Here is a 27,538-nt window from a genome sequence, read left to right on the forward strand (position 1 = left end):
AATGAAACAGTGCAAAATGGTGTGCGCTCACAGACAATGTAGTTTGCTAAATTGCAATAGAAATGCAGCCTTTTAATACAGTTGAAATGCTACATACATTTGACAAACAGTTGTTTTTTGTGTTTGTTTTATTTATTTTCAGATATTTGAAAGTTCTTGATATTCCAATTACAATTTATTATTTTTTTTTTTTTTAAATATGTTTATTGTGCAAACTTCCAAGCATGTTACAGACAATACACAGATCAACTGTAAATAAGAAGTCTGACATTTTCTCATTTTCTTTTCCCTGGAGGTAAATCTTTTTGTAAAAGGACATAGACAAAAAAAACAAACAATACAACCCACCACCCCCCTCCCCCCAATCCACGCTAGTCTTAGTGTGTACAATGTTCACTTCATGTGGTAGATAAAAGGAAAAGTAGAATAAAAAAAAAGACAATAATAATAGTAACAACAACAATAATAAATAATAATAACAATAATAATGAAACACTCAAGAACAAAAACAGAAAAGAAAGAGAGGTTTTTGATCAAATTTAAGAGTCTATCAAAGTTAGAGTTAACATAAGAGAGAAAGGGGTCCCATGTTCTATGAAATCGTTCCACAGATCCTCTGACTGTATGTTTGATTTTTTCTAAATGAAGAAAAGACATTAAATCTTTTAACCAAGAGGTTGTGCCAGGGGGATTAGGACTCTTCCAATGCAACAATATGCGTCGCTTGGCTATGAGGGCAGCAAACGCAACAAGGTCAGCTTGATATTTATTAAACCTGCCCACAGGAGACACACCAAAGTGGCAATTAAAGGACATGGGGTCAGGGGGATGCCCAGGGTTACAGAGAGGGAGTTGAAGAAAGACGACCAGAAGGAGTTGAGCTTAGGGCAGGAGAAAAACGTGTGTGTGTGGTCTGCAGGGGAAAGAGAACATCTGATACAAGAATCGTCCATGTCAGGAAATAATCTCTTTAGCCTGGCCTTAGTGTAGTGGATCCTGTGTACCATCTTAAACTGAATAAGGCTCATACAAGGACAAGTGCAAGTGGAGCTGATCCTAAGCAATGACTCTCTCCACCAGTCCTCGTCTATCGCCAGCCCAAGCTCTTTTTCCCATGTATCCTTTAGCCATAAAAGGGAAGATACTTGCGAAGAGAGTAAAAGGTTGTAAATTGATCCAATGCTGTTTTGTGATGCTGATGAAGACATTATATTATCTAAAAGAGTCTCCTCGGGTAGTTTAGGAAAAGATGTAAAACTAATTTTAACAAAACTACGAAGTTGGAAATATCTAAATCGACCATGAATTGATAAGCCAAATTTAGTAACGAGGTTTTCCAACTACCAAATATTTTGTCTAAGAAAAGATCCCAAAAAGAGACCAGTCCTTTCTTTTTCCATAATTTAAAAGCTGGGTCTAGCAAAGAAGGTAGAAAGAGGTGGTTATTGCAAATAGGGGAAAGGACAGAGGAAGATTTTAATCCAAAATGTTGCCTGAACTGTTTCCAGATTTTTAGCGAAGAAAGTACAACAGGGTTATTAGTATACTGAGAAGGGCGCGTTGTGAGTGGAGCAAAAAGCAGTGCGGGTAGAGATGAAGTGCAAGAGCTCGCTTCTATAATGCACCAGTTAGTGTCAGGGGAATGATACCAAGTTTTAAGCTTTTGGAGGCTAGCAGCCCAATAATACAACTGCATATTGGGAAGTGCAAGGCCCCCATCACGTTTGGGCCTCTGGAGAATTGATATTTGAATTCTGGGGTGCTTGCCTGCCCAGATGTAAGAAAGTATAGTAGCGTTAAGTGATTTAAAAAAAGATGTGGGGAGGAAGATAGGGAGAGTCCGAAAGAGAAATAGGAACCGAGGTAATATGTTCATTTTAATTGTTTCGATACGACCCACCAGTGAAAGAGGTAGCACACTCCATCTCTGAAGGTCTGATTTAATCTTCTCAGTCAATTCCACAAAGTTATTCTTATAAAGTGAGCTAAAGGAGTGTGAGATGTTTACACCTAAGTATTTAAAGCCACTAAGAGATAAATGGAAGGGTAGTGCGTCAGGAGAAATCAATTTCGCTAACTGGTTAACAGGAAAACATACACTCCTTGTGATATTCAGTTTATAACCAGAAAATACTCCGCAGGCCTCTAACAGATTTACTATTCCGTCAACACAATTTACTGGGTCTTGAACATATAATAATAGATCATCAGCATATAGTGCTACTCTGTGTTCGATACCTCCTCTGATTATACCTGAGAATAATGTGGACCCTCTCAGGGCTATAGACAGAGGCTCTATAGCGCGTGCAAAGAGCAATGGTGAAAGGGGGCATCCTTGGCGTGTGCCACGCGAGTGAGGAAAAGGAGGCGAGATTTCTGAATTTGTTTTAACTCTTGCCACTGGAGCAGAGTAGAGAAGACGAATCCATGAGACGAACTTAGGGCCGAATCCAAATTTTTGGAGGGTTGTAAACAAGTATTGCCATTCCACCCGATCGAATACCTTCTCCGCATCAAGCGAAATAACCATCTCAGGATTTGGAGAAGCAGAGGGAGTCAGAATCACATTTAGAAGTCTACGTACACTAGATGACAGTTGACGGCCCAAAATGAAGCCTGTTTGGTCCTCTGATATAATATCAGGGAGGCAGGTCTCAAGTTGGCATGCCAGTATCTTTGCCAACAACTTGACGTCATTGTTAAGCAAGCTAATTGGTCTATAGCTACTACATAGGTTGGGGTCCTTATCCTTCTTTAGTATTAGAGATATCAGCGCCTCGTTCAATGTTGGTGGCAAAACTCCCCGTTCTAATGAATCATTGAAAACATCTAATAATAAAGGAGCAAGCTGTGCAGCAAACTTCTTAAAAAACTCAGCCGAGAAACCATCTGGGCCGGGGCTTTTGTTATTCTGCATCAAAGAAATGCAAGAAGTGATTTCCTGTAGACTTAGTGGTTTATCCAAATTTTCTGCTGTTTCTCTACTTACAGATGGTATATCTAAGTTATTAAGGGATGATTCCATGACTGAGGTGTCAGGGGGAGGTTCTGATTTGTAAAGGTTAGAATAAAACGAAGAGAACTCCAAATTTATGTTTGTTGGGTCTGCAGTCAGTTTCTGGGAAGAGTCATATATTTGTGAAAAAAAGCAATATCAGTGGAGAGATACTTGAAGTGTGAGAAAACTCTGGAACACTTTATCTGTCCCCCCAAACCCCGTAGATTCCAAGTAATAATGTTAATTTTATGTCCAGCTATACCCCCTGGCATTACAGAAGCACTTGTCATTTATGATACACAAGGTAGATAAGACTGAGTGTAAAACCAGTAGTTTGGGACCCAAAGGTAGAGAAAGAGGAGAGAAGAAAGAAAACAAAAGCCAACAGACAGACAAAAAAAAAAAAACACGACAAAACAAGTCGCATCCTCGCCACCGCTGCGCTGAAATCCTCGAAGATTTTGATTCTGTGGCCGTTGTAAGAAGAGTCCTTGTGTGACTTTGCCCACCTTAGAACAGCCTCTTTCTCCATGTAGCGATGAAACCTGACAATAATCGGACGTGGAGGATCATCCTGTCGGGGTTTCGGCTGCAGGCTGCGGTGGTCCAGAGAGCAGGTCCCCAAGCAGGTCAGCGAACAGCTCGGCCATATAGACTCTAGCATCCTTTCCCTCCACGTTCTCCGGGAGTCCCAGCACACGGACATTTTGGCGTTTTGAGCAGGACTCCAAGTCCTCCACCTTCGCTTTGAGCTCTGTATTCTCTTTCACCACCGTGACTGGAGCCCGCTCACGTCTAGTTCTAGTTGCGTTATCCTGTCGCTGTGGTCTGATAAGCTAGTCTCCATCTCTCTGATAGTAGAAGTTTGTGCCACCAAGCTCAGCTGGAACGATTCGACCGACGACTGGATAGGTTCCAGGGAGCTATTTAGTAAAGCTGTGAGTTCGCCGGTCATATTCCTCCTCAGCTTTTCAGGTTCTAGGACAAGCGTCTCCGTCGTTAGTGGTGCTACAGGGTCTTCCGCCATACTGCTACAGACTTTAGCACTCTGCTGCTTTTCGGCTTTACCGCCTGATTTTCCTGCTTTACTCATTTTGCTTCACGAGTTCTGTTTTAAAGCAAAGTAACTGTTTCAGGATGAAGCACTATGTGACGATGAAAGGTATTTTATGAATAAGCTAAACCGAAAAGGTGCGGAGCTCGGACAACGTGCGTCTTACCACCATATGGCTTGACCCGGAAGTCCCAATTACAATTTTAAATACTTTTGAGAAATAAAAGTTTATTGCTTTTGAAAGGGTGTACTTGCATTATTATGCCATATTATCATCACATTAGTGAAAAAATGGGCTCAAAATAATGTTGACAATAATATTGTTTATCGGCAATAAATTGTGGGACAATACATCGTCCAGCAAAATTTGTTATCATGACAGGCCTAGAGATAGATGATGAGAGGCAATTTTCTTATTATTTTCGGATGTCGTCAGTTGTTTTGATGACCGTATCTGTCGGATCACACCGTTCATTCAGCATGCACCCACACACAGCATGCCGATCTCTACCCAGGAGAGATTAGCAGTCTCTCTGCTAATATTAGCATCTGGGAGCTCACAGAATGGCCTCTAGCATTTCTGCTTTTCTGCATTAACCACACCCACTCCAATTTCTGACCAATCACAGAATAGTTTCTGAAGACGACACAAAAAAAAGTTCTGCACAGTCGATGTGTTGTGAACAAGCTGCAAGAACGAACAAACTTCTCGCTTCTCACGGATTATGTAACAGCCTTCACTTTGAGTGTCTGTTTGCCGTCTTGCTTATAATTAAGAACCACATATATGTGTTCCTTGATCATCTGGAAGGAAATTTTGCTGTTGCACAATTTTCTGATGCCTTGTCAATGTGCTAATCCAAATTAGGATGTTTCCAGACAAAGTTTACTATGTCCTAGCATCATAAAGGGTTCCATGCCTTGGCCAAGTCATCCCCGAATGGGACGCAGAGGCATAATCAAATATTTACACGTCAACAGTAGCGTCCCCAATGTTTTCAAAATGGCGGAAAAAAATGGCAGGCGGAAATGGCCATGGCGTAGTCCATTAGAACCAGGGCTATATAAGGAGTCAAGGGGAGAAAGAATTTTGTTTCTAGGGCACACAGCTCTTGAGATATGAGCCAAAACGTAAATTGTCTTTTTATAGTGCCACCTAGGTGTAGGCATGTGTATTGACACCTTGGAAAAGTGAAATGCTAGGACTTCTACCAAGTTAGCAGGTTTGATGACTTTCGCCGTTGCACTTCGTCCTGGGCAGACACTTTTAGCTAAGCAGAAATAGAAAAATCATAACTCGATGATCGCGAGCGATCATAAAGGGGTCCATGCCGTGGCCAAGTCACCAGTAGTGGCTCCTATAGACCACATTGCACAAAACTTGGTGGGCTTGTAAGAAGTCATCCACAGATTGTCATTGTCAAATATCAATTAGTTTACTGTGGTGGTTTGTGACATATAAACATGTAGTGGTTGTAGCGCCCCCTGCTGAATTTCACGAAACTGGCATGATTGTACGCGAGCATATTATAATGACGGTTTCTAAGTTTCATAAGGATTGGGTGAATACTTCAAAAGTTATAGGCCTTAAAGTCATATGAAATGTTTGCATGTCGCCTGTAGCGCCCCCTGTAGACGTAATGTCACGCAACTTGATGGGCGTCTACACAATATTGTACAGATTGTGTATGCCAAATTTCATGATGTTAGCTATTGTAGTTTTTGAGATATTGAAATGTTGCTTGTATAGCTCTCCCAAGAGACAAAGGGTCACAAAATTTGGGGTGCTTGTACAGAATCATGTTATTATCAATGACATGAAGTTTGATTAAGTTTGGGTACATACTTCACAAAATATTAGCTTTGGAGTTATACTGTGCCACGCTGTAAAAATTAATTAGTCATTAACTTGTAATCAATAATAACTAATAATCAATAACCCTGCTAAAGTTGTTTTGAGAACTTTTCATTATCTTTGTCTATAAATGATACATTTCAAGTTTGGTGAGAATTGGATGAACGGGCTAGGACGATTTGATATTGCTTTGAGGTGCATTTTTTTCAAAATGTTGGGAAAAAATGGCAGGCGGAAATGGGCATGGCCTAGTCCATTAGAACCAGGACTATGTAAGGAATCAGAGGGAGAATTTTGTTTCTAAGGCACACTGTTGTCGAGATATGAGCCAAAACGTAAATTGGCTTATTGTAGCGCCACCTAGCTGTATGTGTATTGACACCTTGGCAAAGTGACATGCTAGGACTTCTACCAAGTTACCAACTTTGATGCCTTTGGCCTTTGCAGTTTGTCCTGAGCAGACACTTTTAGGGAAAAAGAAATAAACGAAGGTGAAAAAGAATACTAAAAATCGCGACAAAATCAATAGGGATCCTGCAACGTCGTTACATGGACCCCTAAGAAAATATCACATAGTCAACAAATGCGATATGCATAAATGTTACTTGTACTACTGCAGCTATCATTTGTTTAGAATTTAGAATTTTGATTTGCTGGTGTTATTGACATGATGGTCATGAATAAAACCAGTGAACCGGCATAGTTGATAATGTCCAATGCAAAATGTTTACCTGATCGTAATTCAATTCCGGGGTGATTAAAAAGAACTGCACGAATTTCTTGGATAGGCGGACAGCACTCGGTTGTAATAGTTAGATGTACAGCACGTTGCAAACGGAAGGAACAGGATGACGTTGGGGATGATAACAGAACTGAGGATAATATCTGTGGATTATCAAATGTGTGGAGTTGTGGCACTGCCTTGGAAAACGTGGAGTCATGGTAAGAAATATTTGTTCTGCGGTTTCTTCAGTTGCATCTGCTCTGGCTGAGTAATTGTTGTCAGGATTGACATGACTTTTTTGTGAATATTTTCAGGTTCAAATGTTTATGATGATCATATGGCTGCTGTATAGCTGTGGTAATGTTTAGGCTTGGGGACGTGTGCCTGTCTGCTGGGTTGAAAATTAGAAAACAGGTGTTCATGTGCTGCTGTTTGGAGAGATATTACTCATGTGGAAATTTATTGGACACAGTGCCATCGGAGGGCTCTTTCTCTTCAGTGCTGCTAGCCAGTGCATCAGTACTGTTGTCCGTTTCAGGGGCAGTTTATGAAAATGAACTATTTTTCCCTTGGCCTTAATCCTGTAAAAATCATTATTACATCCAGGGGCAATAAAGACCTCCCGTTTGTCTTCCAATGTCCTGTTGCTCCTCTGGCTCCATCTTTGACTGTCTTTTGCTATGTCAATATTTCATGATCATTATATGTCACTGCGTGTTTTTTACTAAGTATATCTTTCACTGTCTGAGTGAAACTATCCATCTTTTGCTATCTCTGTCTTCTCTCTATTACTGTCTACCGCTATTGCAAGCCCTAACCCTGTGACAACTTGGGGTATAGTACGGCAAGATGACGGCACTCTTACTAAAAAGGAGCCTAAATGCTATTTTTGTCAATTAATATGCATAAGGATCTCCATGGGTGTGGATACCTGAGTAGTCTTTCGGTCAGGCAGCGGGGAGTGGAGCTACACACTTTTTGTTTTCTCATGCTGGATGATTGTTTGTATAATTGCTTTATTTATTTTTTTTAAGTAAACTGCGAAACATAAAAAGAGGATCGTGTGCAGTTTTTTTTTTTTTTGCTGTTTACGTGGATATGGAGGAAGCGTCAAACTAATCATCGATTAGGAACTTACGTTAGTCAAAAAACTAGCTCTTCACGGATTAACTGAACGTGGAACAGCCCGCGTGGAAACGGAGGACAGAAGAAGGAAATATCACGATGACTTTTGGAAAAGAAAAGCAATAAGCTGCAAGAGGGAGGTTGCCCTGCCTGGTGATGGATCGTTAATTGACGCCAAGGAAAGAGGAAAAAATAAAAGGATTTTTTTACATTTTTACAGATTAAAGTTGGAAATATTGGCTTGCCATCGATGAACAAGACATTGGAAAACGGACAATAAAAATGACTGAGAAGGCTGTAGAAGAACACAAGGCTAGACGGATCCAGGCACGCAGGCGCAAGCTATCTCAGTTAACTAGCTTGACGAGGCATATTGAGCAATTAATGGAAGATGGTGCTCATCAACAGTGTCAGGCGATCAGCGAGGACCATCAAGGTGTGGCCAGCGGAGACAGACTCTGTACTCCAGGACAGGTTCCAACACACGGACTGGAGTATGTTTGCTTCTCAGGCCACCTGTGGCTCACACTTGGACATTGAAACTATGCCTCCTCTGTTATGGACTACATCACCACCATCATCGATGACGTCACGACAGAGAAGCAGATCACCATGTACCCCAACCAGGAGCCATGGATGAACAAGGAGGTGCGGCTCCTGCTGAAGGCTCGTAGCACTGCCTTCTGATCAGGGGATACACAGGCCTACAGCACATCCAGGGCAAACCTGAGGAGGGGCATCAAAAAGGCCAAGCACTGCTACAAGCTGAGGATAGAGAGTCACTTCTCCAACTCCGACCCCAGACGCATGTGGCAAGGCTTACAGGCCATCACTGACTACAAGCCCAGCAACCCCACCCCCACAGCCACGGACATCTCCTTCCTGAACAAGCTTAACAACTTCTACGCTCGCTTTGAGAGGAACAGCGGATACAGTGCCAGCAAGACAACACTCCCTGCAGACCACCAGCCCCTCATACTCTCTTCCACTGATGTCAACACGGCACTGAGCCGGATCAACGCACGCAAGGCTGCTGGACCAGATGGCATCCCAGGACGTGTGCTCAGAGCATGTGCGGAGCAGCTCACCGGGATCTTTATGGACATTTTCAACCTGTCCCTCGCCCAAGCAGCTGTGCCAACATGTTTCAAAGCTACATCCATTGTGCCAGTGCCAAAACACTCCAACCCGACGTGCCTCAACGACTACTACCCCATAGCACTCACACCCATTATCATGAAGTGCTTTGAACGACTGGTCCTGGCATACCTGAAGGACTTCCTCCCTCCCACACTGAACCCACACCAATTCGCCTACTGCAGCAACAGAAGCATAGACGATGCAGTCTCCACAGCTCTGCACTCTGTGCTCTCACACCTGGACAACAATTACACCTAATGCATGATTGCTGTTTGCTGACTTCAGCTCAGCATTCAATGCTGTCATCCCCTCCAAGTTAATCACCAAACTTGGAGCCCTGGGCACCAACACCTCTCTCTGCAACTGGATCATGGACTTTCTGACCAACAGACCACAGCACTTAAGGTCAGGCCACATCTGCTCCATCACTGTCACACTCAACACCGGTGTGCCACAAGACTGTGTGCTGAGCCCCTTTCTGTACTCCCTCTTCACCCACGACTGCAGACCTGTGCATGGATCCAACTCCATCATCCAAGTTCGCAGACGACACCACCGTGATTGGTTTCCTGCAGCGCGTAGTGAAAACTGCCCAGCGCATCACAGGAACTCCCTGCCATTGAGGACATCCTGAAGAAGCGCTGCCTGCGTCGTGCTCGCAGCATTCTGAAAGACTCCTCCCACCCGGCATATGGACTATTTTCCCTCCTGCCCTCAGGCAGGCGTTTCAGAAGCCTCCGGACAAGGACCAGCAGACTGAGGAATAGCTTTTTCCCCAGATCTGTGACCTTATTGAACTCGAACCCCCGCTGACCTCTGCCCCCCACTTCCCCCTGCTGACCTAAGACTTTTACACCATCACCACTGCACTATTGGACTGCTCTGCACATGCACACTTTAAACAGTCTGTTTGCACAGTACTATATACTGAATATTGCCCTAGTTTAGTAACATTAGGTAGCTACTGCTTATTGTTTACTGTAGATTGGTCACTTTATCTGTTTTTGTATCGCCTAATTTATCATCTGCCCATCTCCTTTATTGTAAATTATGTTATGTTACAGTTCCTGTTTATAGTCTACTCACATTTAACTAACAAATCCATCTGTATAATATGTTCATAGTACCTCATTCAATCATTATGTATATCTTGCTCATTCACCTGTATATATGGTCTCACCTGTACATAGGTTTGATCTGTAAATATTGTCCATATGCTGTAAAAACAACCTGTACCGTACTGCAATATTTATGCCACGTGTACTTACTGCCTATTGCACTTCTGGTAAGATGCTAAACTGCATTTCGTTGATCTGTACCTGTACATGTGTAATGACAATAAAGTTGAATCTAATCTAGTCTAAAAATGTTGACACAGTAAAAAAGAAGCTTCGTGTTGACTTTAGTGGCTTGCAGCAGGAATTTTTGGACCTCAATTCTGATCTTCAGAAATTAATGGATGAGGAGGAATTTGTGGATGATCGAAGGAGCTCGTTTGATCCAAAGGATAAATAAATGGATGACTTCTTCTGGAAATGTGAGGAATGGATGAAAGATGTTTTGAAACGTGTCGAGCAGGCTGAAGAGTGTGATAGACAGATAACACCTGCAGATGGTAGGCCTACATCAACAAAAGGGAGCACTAGATGTCAAAGTAAGGCTGCATCTCAATGTGGAAGCTTGCTTTCGTCATCTTCTTCCGTCAGATTAAAGGGGGAAATGGAGCGGGCATCATTAATGGTGAAGGCAGCAGCTTTAAAAGAGAAATTGGCTATAGAGCAGGAAGAAGCAGACTGGCATGCAGAAAAAATACACAGGGACGCTCAACTGCAAGCTGAAGAAAGACAGCGAGAGGCAGAGTTTGAGGCCCAGCGAAAGAGGATAGAAGCTGCAATGAAGGCTAGAAAGGAAATGCATGCAATGCAAGCTGCGCTGGCTGAGTCTGATGTGAAATAGACATACATAAATAGGAAAAGCACACAAGAAGATAGTTGCATCAATAAAGCTGATGAGAAGGAACAACCATCACGACCCACCTTACAAATACCCAGGATTAAACAAAATGCTCCAGCAGCAACTAATCAATTGGCTACATCGGCATCAAAGACTGAAATTAAAGACCAACAGGGACCAGTGCTTGATGGGCTTTGTCAAGCCATCTCTCAGCAAGCCAACTTCACAGAGCATCTTGTGAAGAGTCACAAAGCATCTCTGCTTCATGATCTCACCATCCCAACAGTCAAGGGTGACTCACTGGAATATAAATCCTCAGTGGCGGTTCTACATTCTACGCGAAACACAAAATTTTGCACAAACAGCCATGTTTTACTATAACAATATAAGTGAAACAGAAACTTATATTTCTCAATTGCACAAATGCTTTACAGAATATTTGAAAATCACACTTAAGAGAATTCAGTTATTCAACTAATGCAATTACAACAGGAAACACACTTTTTAAGGTGCACAATCTCCACCTCCAACATTGCCAAAAGACAATGAACACAATTCTGAACAAAACAGTAAGTCTGAATTATGTGGCAAAAATATGTACAATCAGATTTATAAAACAAACGATAATATTAAAAACAATATACAAATACTAATGTCTCCTTAAAATATTGGTGATGGCAACTTCTCCCATCACTCTCATTCCTAGGGAAAACAAAGTCAGGTGGCAACTTACTCGGTCCTCATCTAACCAGCTCAGTCCGAATCCTGTCAGTCAGAGGTGAGGGCCAGTTAGCAGGGTCAGTTGACAGAGGCTCATCCTCAGCAGTGGGGCTGAGTTGGGGTTCAGCTCCAGGCATTTCTGTCAACATATTGGCACATTACTCAAAGCACATAGCAGTGGACCATAACACATAGGCCTACTCAAAATGTACAAACAACTGAAACTTTTGGTGTCACAATGGCCGGTAAAGAAGATTGTGTTCTTTTGATCATTCCAGTGTGTGTCAAACCAGCTGAACCTGAATGGACGCAATGTAAGCATCTCATTGCGAACAATTGGGAATGAATTGGTTGTGAACACACATTGTGACTGGTCTGGAAATCAGCAGTTTGGACGGCAACCAGTTTGTCAATCTTTCTGAGTGGTATTCACACAAAGACAGTCCTGTAGCTGAGCAGAGGCTGGATTGCTCATAGGAGCAAATGTTCCCAAGGTGATGGAGCCGTTGCAAGTGGTTAACAGTGTGAATAATGGACCATACGCCGTGAGGACAATATTAGGCTGGACATCCAACCAAGCTAAAGTTGCGCGACGTGTTTGACTGCGGAGCGAGCTTTCACGGAACATCATTGAACCAACAGCTCATGCAGGGTCCTGATCTTACAAACTCACTAATGGGGCCCTCAGGTTCCACCAAGAGGTGGTGGCTGTCATGGCTGATGTGGGGGCCATGTTCCACCAAGTCAAAGTAAGCAATGAAGACACAGATCTCCACAGGTTTCTGTGATGGCCTGATGGGAACTACGAGCTGGATCTTGTCAAACATAAGATGTTAGTTCGTATCTTTGGTGCAACATCATCACCAAGTGTTGCAACCTTTGCGCTTCAGAAATGTGCAACAGATTTTGCAGACGAGTTTGGACAAGAGACGGTTAAAACAGTCAAGAAAAACATTTATGTAGATGACTGTTTTAAGTCAGCTTCTGATGAAGACACAGCCATTACCCTGTGTGCTGAGTTGAGGAGCATGTTGGCAAAAGGAGGATTTCGACTGACAAAATGGTCAAGCAACAGCAGGAAGTTGCTTAATTCAATCACAGAAAAGGAAAGACCACAAGGGTTTCAAGACCTGGACTTAGATGAGGACAACCTGCCAATGGAGAGAGCACTGGGCATCCAGTGGTGTGCCGAATCAGATCAGGTTCAAGATCAACCTCAAAGATCAACCACACACTAGGAGAGGACTCTTCTCCGTGGTTAGTTCCATTTTTGATCCATCGGAACGGTGGAAGCGTTGTTGAAAAATGAGAGCTGGATTTCAGGACCAAGTATCTTGCTCAGCTCACAAGACCAATGGCCTAAAAATCCAGATCCTGGCATGCTGGATATTGATGACCCAGAGGTCAAAAGAGTGATTCAAGTGCATGTCATTCAGGTGCAAGACCCCAAAGATTCCATGGACCAGTGGATGAACCACTACTCTTCCTGGACAGCGTTGAAGCGTGCTGTAGCCTGGTTTCTGAAACTCAAGGTTTTACTGAAAGAAAAGAGAAAGGAACTAAATGCATTAGGTAGAGAAAGCATGATTCTGGATCCCTGGAGCCATCAGAAGGTTCAGAGGGTTCAGAAGGCAGATCTTCCAATATGCAGGGTCCTGCCAGATGAGCCTCCTTTCACAAGAGTCGGCATTGATTACTTCGGTCCATTCCTAGTGAAAAGGGGAAGAGGACAAGTAAAGAGATACAGCGTTATCTTCACGTCTTGCTATACAAGCCATTCATCTGGAAATTGCATCTTCACTCGACACTGATGTATGTCTCAACGCAATCAGAAGATTCCTTGCCAGAAGAGGACAAGTCAGAGAGATATTTTCATATAATGGAACCAATTTCCGGTCAGCTGACAGTGAAATGAGGAAATTGATCAAAGCATGGAACACCAAGATCGATAAACACTTGCAACAGAGAGGTGTTTAGTGGCATTTCAGTCCTCCAGCAGGTTCTCAACATGGAGGGAGCAGTTAATTCGTTTAGGGAGGAAAATCCTGAACATCACAGTAAAGGAGCAACTGTTGGATGAAGATTGTCTCCATACCTTACTTTGTGAAGCTGAGGCAGTCATAAACAGCAGGCCTATCACAAAGGCATCATCAGACCTCAATAATCTACAGGCCCTAACACCCAACCACCTGTTGTTGCTCAAGGTCAAACCCAAATTACCACCAGGAATTTTTCATAAAGATGACCAATACTTCAGTTGCAGATGGAGACAGGTGCAGTACCTTGCGGATGTCCTCTGGAAATGCTGGTGCAAAGAATACCTGACACAGCTCCAAGAACATCAGCGATGGTCTTCACCTGGAAGAAACTTCTGTGTTGGCGACGTGGTGTTGATTGTGGATGACATGTCACCCAGAAATTCCTGGCCACTTGGAAGAATCGTGGAGACTTTTGACACTTGCAATTTTTTGACATTTTTTGACACTTTTTAAGCAATTGTTTCAAGGACATTGATAACAATTAGAGGCTGGTAATGTAGGAGCCTAAATGCTATTTTTGTTAATTAATATCCGTAAGGATCTCCATGGGTGTGGTTACCTGAGTAGTCTTTCGGTCAGGCAGCAGGGAGTGGAGCCACACAGTTTTTTGACCTCCCTTTTTCTCTCTATCTCTCCTTTTTGTTTTCTCATACTGGATAATTGTGTAATTGCTTTATTTTTTTAAGTAAACTGCAGAACATAAAAAGAGGATCGTGTGGAGTTTTTTTTTTTGCTGTTTATGTGGATGTGGAGTGAGCATCAAACTAATGGCTTCGTCAATTAGGAACTTAAAAGGGATATAATGGCCGTATATTTTTCTTTTTTATGCTTATATTTGTCACGTGTGTTGAAGACGTGGAGACGTGTTATTTTTGATAAGTCCGTTTATCAGTTGCTGTTTATTTGATTGAGTGCCTCATTTCCCCTTGACACAAGTATTCTTTCTAATGGCCAGCAGGGGGGGTAACTCCACAGGTTACTAAAAAAAGTTTAAACCTTGGATCTCACTGGACTTGATAATTTTATGGTTTCAACCAGTACTGTCAAGTCTTCTTTAATATGATATTCATTTAGTAAATTATTATACTATTTAGAGTTAAACTGACAAGGAACTTTTTAGGTCTTGTCTAACTCGGGATTCACAGGTTGCCTCCATATGTGCATTTATAGTGTCCTCAAGTTCTCTGTCAGATCAGTTCGTCTTTCCTCTCAGGCTCCACTCTTTCGTTCAAACATAATCACCCAAAGAAAAAAGCCAAACAGCCAAAATGCCAAACATCAGGCTTCAAACGATAATCTACAAATCAGTGATGGTGGCTATGTATACATCTTTAATAAGTCTGTAGAAGGGAGCTGATCAGGGACAACAGGCGTTCAGTTGGGTGTAGTGGTCAGGTGATGTTGAATGACTGGAGACATTAGAGACTTGACCAATGGAACAGACATTTTTTGTGCTTTGTCCTGAAAAGACTGTATACACTCTAAATGCTGTATTCTCAGATAAATGTGAGATAAATATTTGAGGACTGTCCCCTCAACACCACTTACTTTAAAAACACCTTTAAGGGATCTCTTTCTGTCCACTGTGAACAGAAGAAAGAACGTATGTTCTAAAAATATGCACTCCTGACTATAGTTTCAAACCTGTCCTTTAAGTACTGATTGTCACTAGGACACATGGTATAAATATAAAAAGTGGAAAATACAAACTATATTAAAGAGATTTGCCATGTGTTTATTGAAATATAGTTACATGTAAATTTATTTAAATTAATTTGATTACTGTACAAATATATATATTACATAGTAAATGTAAAATAAGTAAAATGAGTTTCTGGACCATCTTTTGATATTTGCAATATATGAATGAAACTCACTTAACCTCTGTCGCTGCAGAATATTTTCCCACAGTTTCAGAGTACGGCCAACCTGGGTTTGTCTTTCTGTTGCATTTTCTTATAATAGGACATCTAAACATGAGACACAACTTTTGCAGTTGTTAATATCAAAGGATAGTTTCACAAAGAGACAAGAGAGCAGATTATAGATTTACACATTGTTTGCTTGTCTAGAATAATAATGCAAGGTTAACAACTGCATAATGGACAATCCTAGAAAAACCTCAGAGGTTTTGCGTTTCCATGGCAACAATCATTGATGTTGTCTGACACAAAGAAGCAAACAATGCTCAAATTGTGGTTTGCTGACAGTATTGTGGGAGAGGAATCAGAAAGTTTTTCAAAGCAGAAACAGTCGGCCATTATCTTGGTTTGGAAAAAGTTTATATACAGTATATTATATGCTAATTTATATACAGTGCAGAGTAACATCATCCTTTTTAAAGCTGCAGTGTAACATTTGAAAATTTCTAACTTCCCTCCTCCAGTATTAGTATCAAACCAGTCACTGTGACAGCTATGCGCGCCTTTTGTGAAATCGTTCGATGCGAGCAAAAACCGCAGCCTGTGGTGTTGACGTATTTCAATATATCTGAGAAAGACCCACGGATAGCGATTTGCAAAATGTGTAATGCTGATATTTCACTGAAATCCAAATATCCCGATCGCTATACTGAATATAAGAGGGATGCGGCAGCGGCACTGAAGAGGAAAATCCATCCGAGCACACCCACTCCATTTGTGGCGCATGTTTTTGAAAAGGCAAGGAAGTTTCCCAGTGATGGTGCCAAGGCAAAGGGCATTACACAAAAGATTATTGAATTCATTGCCTTAGATCAGCGGTTCCCAAACTTTTTTGGCCGCACACCCCCTTTTCTATTTTCAGCCGCGTTAAACAAAAATTGTAGCAACTTTAAATGACCATGGAGCTAACACAACCCCGTCATCATAACACAGTGGTTATGGAAATAAAATTAGGACGCCAGTCAGATTAATTTGCAATAAAGTTACACATGACCCACAACATAAATAACAAAGAGCATAGGCTCAGGAACAGATAATGATAATAATAAAAAAAAATAAAAAAAAATATCCATCTGAGGATTTTCAAGAGCAGCGTAGGTGGCTCACCGTGTGCATGTACAGTACACAGAAGATAACTTCTTCTCTGCCATTACATTTTTCATCTTGTGCGCCCCCTAGAGGCAGTTCATGCACCCTCACCACACTTTGGGAATCCCTGCCTTAGATGATCAGCTGTTGTGGGATTTCGTTGGCGTAATAATTTCTTTCGGGGTTTCGGTTTTCAGCCTTGATTACCTCATTTTCGGTTTTCGGTTCGGTCAAGAATTTTCATTTCGGTGCATCCCTTGTTTTGAATGCCCATGAATCTATTTAGGGATTTAAAAAGATCTCATAATTATTTGAAATAAGCAATTCCATTCTAATGAAAATCAATTTTGAGTGGCGGACATGTCACATGACTGTCAGTTTGTCCAGGACTGGCTGACAAGGCAAATTAAACTCAAAAAGAGACAGTTTGATGCAAAAATAACATTAAAACTCCATTCAACAGGATCAACATAGAATCACCAGGTAACTCTTGTAGCTGTTGGCATCAAAGTACTTATGTCTAAAATCAGAAAGCAACTGCAGAGATTTAACGTGAACATACAAGCAAATATCAGGCATTTTGGAATAACATGCTCTGGACAGATTTCTCAGAGATAGAGGTACACTATATTACCAAAAGTATTCGCTCACCCATTCAAATGATCAGAATCAGGTGTTCTAATCACTTGGCCTGGCCCCAGGTGTATAAATTCAAGCACTCAGGCATGCAGACTGTGAAACAAGACATTTGTGAAAGAATGGGCCGCTCTCAGGAGCTCAGTGAATTCCAGCGTGGAACTGTCATAGGATGCCACTTGTGCAACAAATCCAGTCGTGAAATTTCCTCGCTCCTAAATATTCCACAGTCAACTGTCAGCTCTATTATAACAAAATGGAAGCGTTTGGGAAAAACAGCAACTCAGCCACGAAGTGGTAGGCCACGTAAAGTGACGGAGAGGGGTCAGCGGATGCTGAAGCGCATAGTGCAAAGAGGTCGCCGACTTTCTGCACAGTCAATTGCTACAGAGCTACAAACTTCATGTGACCTTCAGATTAGCCCAAGTACAGTACGCAGAGAGCTTCATGGAATGGGTTTCCATGGCCGAGCAGCTGCAGCCAAGCCACACATCACCAAGTGCAATGCAAGGCGTCGGATGCAATGGTGTAAAGCACGCCGCCACTGGCCTCTAGAGCAGTGGAGACGCGTTCTCTGGAGTGATGAATCACGCTTTTCCATCTGGCAATCTGATGGACGAGTCTGGGTTTGGAGGTTGCCAGGAGAACGGTACATTTCAGATTGCATTGTGCCAACTGTGAAATTTGGTGGAGGAGGAATTATGGTATGGGGTTGTTTTTCAGGAGCTGGGCTTGGCCCCTTAGTTCCAGTGAAAGGAACATTGAATGCTTCAGGATACCAAAACATTTTGGACAATTCCATGCTCCCAACCTTGTGGGAACAGTTTGGAGCGGGCCCCTTCCTCTTCCAACATGACTGTGCACCAGTGCACAAAGCAAGGTCCATAAAGACGTGGATGACAGAGTCTGGTGTGGATGAACTTGACTGGCCTGCACAGAGTCCTGACCTGAACCCGATAGAACACCTTTGGGATGAATTAGAGCGGAGACTGAGAGCCAGGCCTTCTCGACCAACATCAGTGTGTGACCTCACCAATGCGCTTTTGGAAGAATGGTCAAAAATTCCTATAAACACTCTCCTCAACCTTGTGGACAGTCTTCCCAGAAGAGTTGAAGCTGTAATAGCTGCAAAAGGTGGACCGACATCATATTGAATTCTATGAGTTAGGAATGGGATGGCACTTCAGTTCATAGAATGAGTAAAGGCAGGTGAGCGAATACTTTTGGTAATATAGTGTATTTGTTCACAGTAACTGTAGGCATGTTTTGTTGTTAACACTATCTTCTGAGAAGAATATTACACCTATTGGTACTTTGTTGAGTAAAGGATTGATAAAGAAAAGAATAGAATGTTTGCCTGCCCATTTCCATAGAACCTATTTATTTCTTATGCACAAATGGAAGGCTGTGGCTCAGTAGGTAGAGCAGGTTGTCCACAAACCAGAGGGTTAGTGGTTCGATCCTCAGAATGTGTGTGTACTTGTGTGAGCAAATGGGTAGATGAGTCTGTGACTGTAAAGTGCTTTGAGTACCAATAGGTAGAAAGGCACTATATAAAAAACAAGGCCCTTTACCATTACCACATATGTACACAACCGGTCAAAAGTTTTAGAACACCCTAACTGTTCCAGTTATTTATTGCAATTGAAGTCGTGCAAGTCCAATGAATAGCTTGAAATGGTACAAAGGTAAGTACTGAACAGTCAGATGTTAAAAGAAAAAAGGTTTGGTTACCCAAAACTGAAAAATAATGTACATTTCAGAATTATACAGAAAGGCCTCTTTCAGGGAACGCGAAGTGGGTTAACAATTTAAAGCTGTTCAGCAGCAATGAAGGTTGAATCAGCCTTGAAAGCTGGTGCTACTAATTCCTACAGGTGTTCCAACTAGGGATGCAAGCAATTAATCGATTATCGATTAATTGTCGATAAGAAATTACTCGATTAAAATTAATTAATTGCAATTAATTGCATTTTGAACCCGTAATTCCCCGGCAGTCCTCGTGGGGGCGCTCTTGACGCCAGACGTACTTGATGCACACACGGGAACACAAGTGAAGCAGGGCTCTGACGACGACAACAACAGACAAACGAGAAGCGGTGCACTGACAGAATGAAGAGGGCAAAAGTTGGTCAATGACGACAACGACGCCAAATGCACAATATGTGGAAGTATTTTAAAGTACAACAACTCCACAACTTCGTTAAATTACCACCTAAATATGTCACATTCAGCCGTGCTACAAACAGCGAGTGGTTCAGAATATGTTTGATATGCTACCAAAATGTTATTCCCTGCCCTCAAGTAAACTCAGAATAAATCTTTAATTAGCCCTCTCGTGCATAGCGGTCACAACAGTGGACATCTACTAAAAAGTAATTTTCTCTTTAATGCAATGGTTTCTACGGTGGAACTGCATATCAGCCTCTAGAGTGCTCTCTGCTGCCCTACTCCATTAAGGTCTTTTCAGTGGTGAGTCGGTGTAACTGCAAGTAAACTTCCTCTGAATCCAACGTGGCCGCTAAAAAGCCATCCGTGCTGACCACTGCTGGTATATCCTGTCAAAGCCTCTATTCTTGAAGAACCACATAGGTAAAAATATATGATGATATACAGTAACATCTAAGGAAGCATATTATCCGTTTGGAATATTAAATTTTTACTTCCAATATGTAGAAAAATACATTTAACCATGTGTCCAATGAAGTGGACATCATGCATCACCAAGTATATTTTTAACACAAGTCATGTAATTGCTTCACTGTTTCTTGTGACTGTTTTGGTTACAAGTCAGTGTATAATTGTTCTATTTATAAGCTATTCATTTAGAATATAACTTTTTGTGCAGATTAGCTGTAGTTTGTGTTACTATACTAATTATTTTATAATTAATTAAAGATTTATTCTGAGCTTACTTGAGGGCAGGGAATAACATTTTGGTAGCATATCAAACATATTCTGTAGATAGAACCTATTCAGAGGGAAATTCAGCCTCTCAGAAAAATTACCGCTTATCAATTAATCGATCATCGATCGATAAGATGAAACAACTATCGATTAATGAATTACTCGATAATTTGCATCCCTAGTTCCAACTTTTCTTGATTACTTACAACCCCCTCTGTCTGCATAAAAGCAGTGTTGGAACACACTGTGGTACCAGACCCTCATGAGCATCAGGTGAACAGTATTGTACTGCAGAAAGTAGTGTGTTGCTACAAAAATGGCGAGAAAAAGGCAATTAACAATGGAAGAGAGACAGACCATCATAACACTTAAAAATATAGGTCTTTCCTACATGGAAATTGCAAAGAAAGTCAAGGTGTCAGTGAGTACAGTTTTCTTCACCATCAAAAGGCACTCAGAAACTGACAGGATGAGGTATGGCAGACCCAAAGCCACAATTGAATCAGAGGACAAGTTTCTGAGAGTTAACAGCTGGCGTGATAGGCGGCTCACAGGAGAACAGCTTCAAGCACAGCTTAATAGTGGTCGTAGTAAGCAAGTCTCAGTTTCAACTGTGAAGAGAAGACTGCGAGCTGCAGGTTTGACAGGACGAGTTGCAGCAAGAAAGCGATTGCTAAGATGTCAGAATAAGACAAAGAGGTTCGCCTGGGCCATGAAACACTGCCATTGGACTACTGAAGACTCGAAGAAGGTATTATGGACTGATGAATCAAAATTTCAAATCTTCGGTTCATCATGCAGGACCTTTGTACGCCGTCAAGTAGGCGAGAGGATGGTTCCACAGTGTGTGACATCAACTGTCAAACATGGAGGAGGAAGTGTGATGGTCTGGGGCTGTTTTGCTGGATCCAGGGTCGGTGACTTGTACAGAGTGAGAGGCACCCTGAACCAAAACGGCTACCACAGCATTCTGCAGCGCCATGTAATACCCTCTTGTATGTGCCTTGTTGGTCAAAGGTTCATCCTGTGGCAAGATAATGACCCAAAACACAAGTCCAATCATAGTGCTTGAGAAAAAAACACTGACAATAAATGAATGTTGTAACATCTGCATGTGATGGCACACTTATGCTGTTTGCTTGTATGTTCTTTGGCCACCATGAGCATAACAGGTCACTGTCAAGTGCAGGTGATGTGTGCATGATCATGTAAACAGAAACGAACACTGAGCTCGCTGAAGGTTCTGACATACCCTCAAAATTTCTCTGGTGCTGGTAAATCATCAAGAAAATATGTCAGTGTCAGTTCCATATGCTATAATAACAACAATATGCCATTACAACATCCTGTTTCAAAAACCAAAAATGCACTTTTGGGCCATTTTCGGCACCAATGTTTGGTGGCCAAATATTCGGTGCATCTCTATTCAAAACCTTATTGTGAACACTTTAGATCTTGGCAATGATCCGTGGGAAAGACAACACCAGACTCTTTTGGGGAGGTTCTTATCATTGCCACTTAATCTAGAACCCTTGATTCAAATTTACAGGTGTAATAAATCTAAGGGTGTACACTAGGGCTTTGACTTTTGCCCAAAAATCATATTCGAAGTTCGTTTGTTTATTAATATTAAAATTCGAATATATTCGAATATTTATTAATTATATTTTGACCATTAAATGTCTTCAGTAAGACTGATATTGGTATCAAACTTAAGTTCTATATGTTCTGTCCACCAGAGGGCAGTGTATCAGTCAATGTTAATAGACTACGTGCACGAAAGGCTGAGTATTTATGCGTGTTAAAATTTTTATTATTAAGCAAACAAGATATGCAGTGTCGGAATGAAGATGTAACGAGCAGAATATAACAGAAGATGCTGTTACGACACAGTTAACGCTCCATCGGAAATACACAAGCTTACAGGAACCTTTCGTCCGAATACCCATACTAACGTACTGTTCAGTAGGCGAGACGCAGTACGTCACAGTAGTAGTACGTCCGAATTCTTAGTAGACATCGACTAGTAGGCGAAAAATACCCGGATGGCCTACTACATCCACAGTATACAACGGTAGCTCACTACGCTATCCCACAATTCAGCGGGAGCCCGCTAAGCGTAGAAGAAGACGAGCCGCCGGGAAAATCAGATCAGACAAAATGGCTGAGACCGTTGTGACAGCTACAGCTACGACAACCGAAGTTTATAAATGTAAGTATATTAGGATAAATGTTGAGTTTAAAATGTTGGTTGTTTCGAAAATACTTCTCCGAGGTGGCTTTAAAATTTCACATGTAAACATCCGGGGTCAAAGGACAGGCAAGATGGCTGCCCAGTACGTCCGAATTGTATGCCTACTACTCGCTCGCATACATAAATAACGTACTAAATTGACGGTTGAGTAGTACGTTCTAACCGACGTTAGTATGTACTGACTATTCGGCGGAATCTGAATTGAAAACAACGTTTACAAGCAAACACATTTACAAAAAATAATTCCCATACAGGTTCGAATATTAAGAGATCCCTAAAATTCGTTCGAATATCTTCAATTTTTAAAATAATCGAATTATATTCGAATAACGAAGTTCGGAGTCAAAGCCCTAGTGTACACACATGGCCAAAATTGTGGGTACCCTTCCGTTAAAGAAGAAAAAACCCACGATGGTCACTGAAATAACTTGAAACAGACAAAAGTAATAATAAGTACAAACAAATTTAGTGAAAATTAACCAATGAAAATCAGAGATTGTAATATGTGATTCTGCCTATTGTAAGGGTGAAAAGTAGTCACTGTGCTGTTTGGTATCATGGTGTGTACAACACTGAACATGGACCACAGAATGCCAAGGAGTGAGTTGTCTCAGGCTATAAGACCATCTCCAAGATACTTGATGTTCCTGTGACTACAGTTGCTCATGTTATTCAGAAGTTTAAGGTCCACGAGACTGTTGCCGAACTCCCTAGTTGTGGCTGCAAGAGGAAAATTGATGACAACTGGAAGAGATGGATAATACAAATAGTAACCAAATACTGTCATAATATATTATGAGATTTACTTACGAAGTTTTCGTTGACGAGACGAGACTGGACGAAAATGTTAGTGGGTGTTTTCGTATACGATTTTTTTCATGACAATATGTTGTGGGTGGTCTGTCAGACGTTCAAAATGCATGACAGTTCTGCCTATCGTCTGTCAAAAGCTAAAAAGTATCAGCAATGGTGCTGCATCCTATCCATGTTTGGTCACGCCCACCACATGGCATCACGCCAGCATCTGTGCACATTCTGCACAACACACCTGCCGTCACGGTCACACTAAATGATGAACCTGAGTGGCAGCGGGAAGGGCATTGGTGGTCAGAAACGACGAGATGATCTATGGCAGGGGTGCTCATTAACGTCGATCGCGATCGACCGGTAGATCGCGAAGGTAGTACAGGTAGATCGCGTGCCACTGAAAACTTTTTTTAGATGTTAGTCTAAAACATTTATCTGTTGCAACTCCAAAACAAACAGCAAGACAAACGTTCATCTTTATTTATTTTTACTTTATATTTGCAACATGCCCTCCGTTCAGCGGCACACATCCACAGCCACGCACAGCTTAAACAACAACTCAAGACTACCGTCTTTCTTAAAGAGACAGCGCTATTTTTGTAAAGGTGCAGTGCACCAGTTTTTCTTGATAAAAATAAAAACAAAGCTGGATAGAGCTTTTAACACTGTAGCACCAATTAATATGACTATATATACACTGTTACCATTTTATCTGTTTGTAATGCATAATCCTTATAGTATGGTCTAAAACCATTCCTTTGTTATTGTAATTATTGGTGAAAATACTTTCTTTTTTTTCTTTTAACTAAAATTGACTAAAACGAGACTAAAACCCTTTTGCGTTTTCGTTGACTAAAACTAGACTAAAACCATCACATATAGAAATGACAAAAATGTGACTAAAGCTAATAAGCATTTTCGTCCAAAAGACTAAGACTAAGACTAAATCTAAAATAGCTGCCAAAAACAACACTGCTGGCCAGTCTGTTGTGGAGTGGGTGAGAGGAGTTGTTCAGAACGATCTTCACTTTAGCCAACAACCTCCTCCCACTGTAGTCAGAGAGTCCAGCTCCACCTCGACAACATCACTGGCCTTGCGGATCAGTTTGTTGAGTCTGTTAGTGTCCGCCACTCTCAGCCTGCTGCCCCAGCATGCAACGGCATACAGGAGAGCACTGGCCACCACTGGCTCTTAAAACATCCTCAACATGTCTAGCAGATTTTGAAGGACCTCAGTCTCCTCATAAAGTCAGCTCTGGCCTTTCCTGTAGAGTGCCTCATTGTTCTTCGACCAGTCCAGTTTATTATCCATGTGCACTCCCAGATGCTTATAATCCTCGAAAGTGTCCACACGAGCCCCCCTGATGGTAACAAGGGTCACCAGAGCCTGTTTCCTCCTCATGTCCACAACCAGTCGCAGGAAGTTGTCCTTGCACCATGTGACAAAGTTTCTCACAACAGTTCTGTTCTCAGCCTCCTCGCCATCACTGATGCATCCTACTACTACGACTACAGTCATCAGAAAATTTCTGAAGGTGGCACTACTCTGTCTGGTAGTTGAAGTCTGTGGTGTAGATGATGAAGAGAAAACATCCACGTACTCTGGTCTTTAAGTGGGTTAGTCAACAATCCAGGACACTAGGACGACATCACCCTGCATTACTTTAAGCTTCTCACCTAGAAGAGTTGGCCTGATGGTGTTAAAAGCACTGGAAACGCTGAAAATATGAACTAAACAAATGCTGTTGGCTTGTACAACCCGCTAAACAAACAAAGTAATATAGCTACCAACCAACATGAAGACATCAGATATCTGGCCTATTCAATGCCGTCTTTCTCACGATTCAGTGACTTTCAACAACTAACCTTTCAAGAAATTAACCTAGCCCTTTTGTGCAGCTATCAGAGCAATCAGACTTAGTTGAAATCTTGATGCAGACTGAATCATGACCCACACAAACAAATCTACTGTGATTCGCCCCATTGATGCAAACTGAACCACGACCCAAACGACCAACTCTAGTATGATTCGCAAATACTAAAGTTACGCAGCCAGACTTACCTTTAGCAAGCTCTCCAGCTAGCATGTTTCCTCCTTACCCACAGCCATTCGCTTACTCGCTCTGCTGCCAGGGACATGTTTCTTATCGTAGTCCTCTGGCTTTTGCTGCGTATGCCCAGCTCGTTTAAATGGTAAATGGTAAATGGCCTTGCTTTTATATAGCGCTTTTCTACCTATTGGTACTCAAAGCGCTTAACAGTCGCTGGCCACACACAGGCCCTCCAGCCAATCTGCTCTGCATCTGCTGCCATCTCTGCATATTTAGCTAAAGTGTGTTCGTTAGCCTCCTCAACTCTATCTTCTCTGGCTTAGACCACAACAGTAGTTCTGGCCGTAGCTGGGTGCTAGCTGTCTGGGTTGGAATAACTAACTGCTCATTTAAGTCTGCCCTCATCTCCCAGGCTCCTCTTACTCTTAGCTTCCCTGCATTATGCCTGATGCTCAATAGTCTAGCCTTTTCTCCCTTCCATACAAACATGATATGTCTATTGTCTTTGTTAGCAGCCATGAAATTTACTTTTAATTGTTTTTCCTCAGTTGCAGCTGCTAAACATTTCAGTACCTGGTTGTGATGCCCCATGCACCATCCTTGTGAAAGACTAACCCTACAACTTGTCAGAATATGGCTAAGTGTACATACACAAGCAAGCAGTGGGCAGGCAGCATCCTCACCTACCCACCGGTTTAGGTTCTGGGCAGTCAGCAGCACATCATACAGTCAAGCCCAAAATTATTCATACCCCTGGCAAATTTTGACTTAAAGTTACTTTTATTCAACCAGCAAGGTTTTTCTTGATTGGAAATGACACAGACATCTCCCAGAAGATAATAGGATGATTTACAAGAGGCATCATTGTGGAAAAAAATAGTTCTTAGCTTTTATTTACATTTGAACAAAAAGTTGCATGTCCAAAATTATTCATACCCTTCTCAATAATGAATAGAAAAGCCATCAAACGCTTCCTATAATTGCTGACCAGCTTTTTGCATGTCTCCACTGGTATTTCTGCCCATTCAGCTCCAACTCTTTCAAGTTGGAGGGTCTCCTTGCCATCACCCTCATGTTTAGCTCCCTCCACAGATTCTCAGTCAGGACTCTGGCTGGGCCACTGCAAAACATTATGATTTTGTCCGCTAACCATTTCTTAACCACTTTTTCTGTGTGTTTTGGGTCATTGTCGTATTGAAATGTCCACTGGTGCCCAAGGCTAAGTTTCTCTGCAGACTGCTTGATGTTATTGTTGAGAATCTTAATGTATTGCTCTTTTTTCATGGTGCCGTTTACTGTGATTAGGTTCCCTGGTCCATTGGCTGAAAAACACCCACCAAAGCATTAGGTTCCCACCACCATGTTTGACAGTGGGGATGGTGTTTTTAGGGTTGAAGGCTTCCCCTTTTTTACGTCAAATGAAGGATACATCATTGCCAAACAATTAAATTTTTGTTTCATCTGACCATAAAACAGAAGACCAGAAGTTTTCTTTGTCCAGATGAGCACAAAGGCCAAGCAGGCTTTTGTGTGCCTTATCTGGAGAAGGGGCGTCCTCCTTGGTCTGCATCTGTGGAACCCAGCAAGGTGCAGTGTCTGTTGTCTGCCTTGACACAGCGTTGAGACATTGCCACCAGCAGAGCCCAGATTCACCAGGATGGCCTTGGTGGTGATCCTTTTTCACCTCTCTCACTATCCTCCTGGCCAGCACAGGTGTCACTTTTGGCTTCTGACCACGTCCTCTGAGATTTTCCCCAGTGCAGAACTTCTTGTATTTTTTAATAAAACTTTGCACTGGAGCCACTGGAACTTGAAAACATTCAGATATGGCCTTATTGCCCTTTCCTGACTTGTGACCAGCCACAATGCGCAGCCGCAGGTCCTCAGTGAGCTCCTTAGCCATGACTGTCCACAAACCAACTGCAGAGAGCTGCTGTTTTTCACCTGTTGAGTTGATTAAAATGGCTATTTACAATAAATTAGGGAAATGAGGATGCTTTACAACAGCTTGGACTATTTGGAATGGTATACAACTTTGGATTTTCCCATAGACTGTGACAGTTTGCAAAGGGCATGAATAATTTTGGACATGCCACTTTTTGTTCAAATGTAAATAAAAGCTGAAAAATAATTTTTTCCACAATGGTGGCTCTTGTACATCGTGTTATTATCTTCTGGGAGACGTCTGTGTCATTTCTAATCAAGAAAAACCTTGCTGGTTGAATAAAAGAAACTTTAAGTCAAAATTTGCCAGGGGTATGAAT

The 27,538-nt window shown here is 41.8% G+C and overlaps 1 protein-coding gene across 2 annotated transcripts in view; it reads left to right on the forward strand.

Moving 5' to 3' along the window:
- Positions 1 to 27,538, forward strand: part of septin3 (septin 3) — a 61,585-nt gene that overhangs the window by 24,308 nt on the left and 9,739 nt on the right. The window lies entirely within an intron of this gene.

This window comes from Chelon labrosus (genome assembly GCF_963514085.1).
Source record: "Chelon labrosus genome assembly, chromosome: 2".
Lineage (NCBI taxonomy): Eukaryota > Metazoa > Chordata > Actinopteri > Mugiliformes > Mugilidae > Chelon > Chelon labrosus.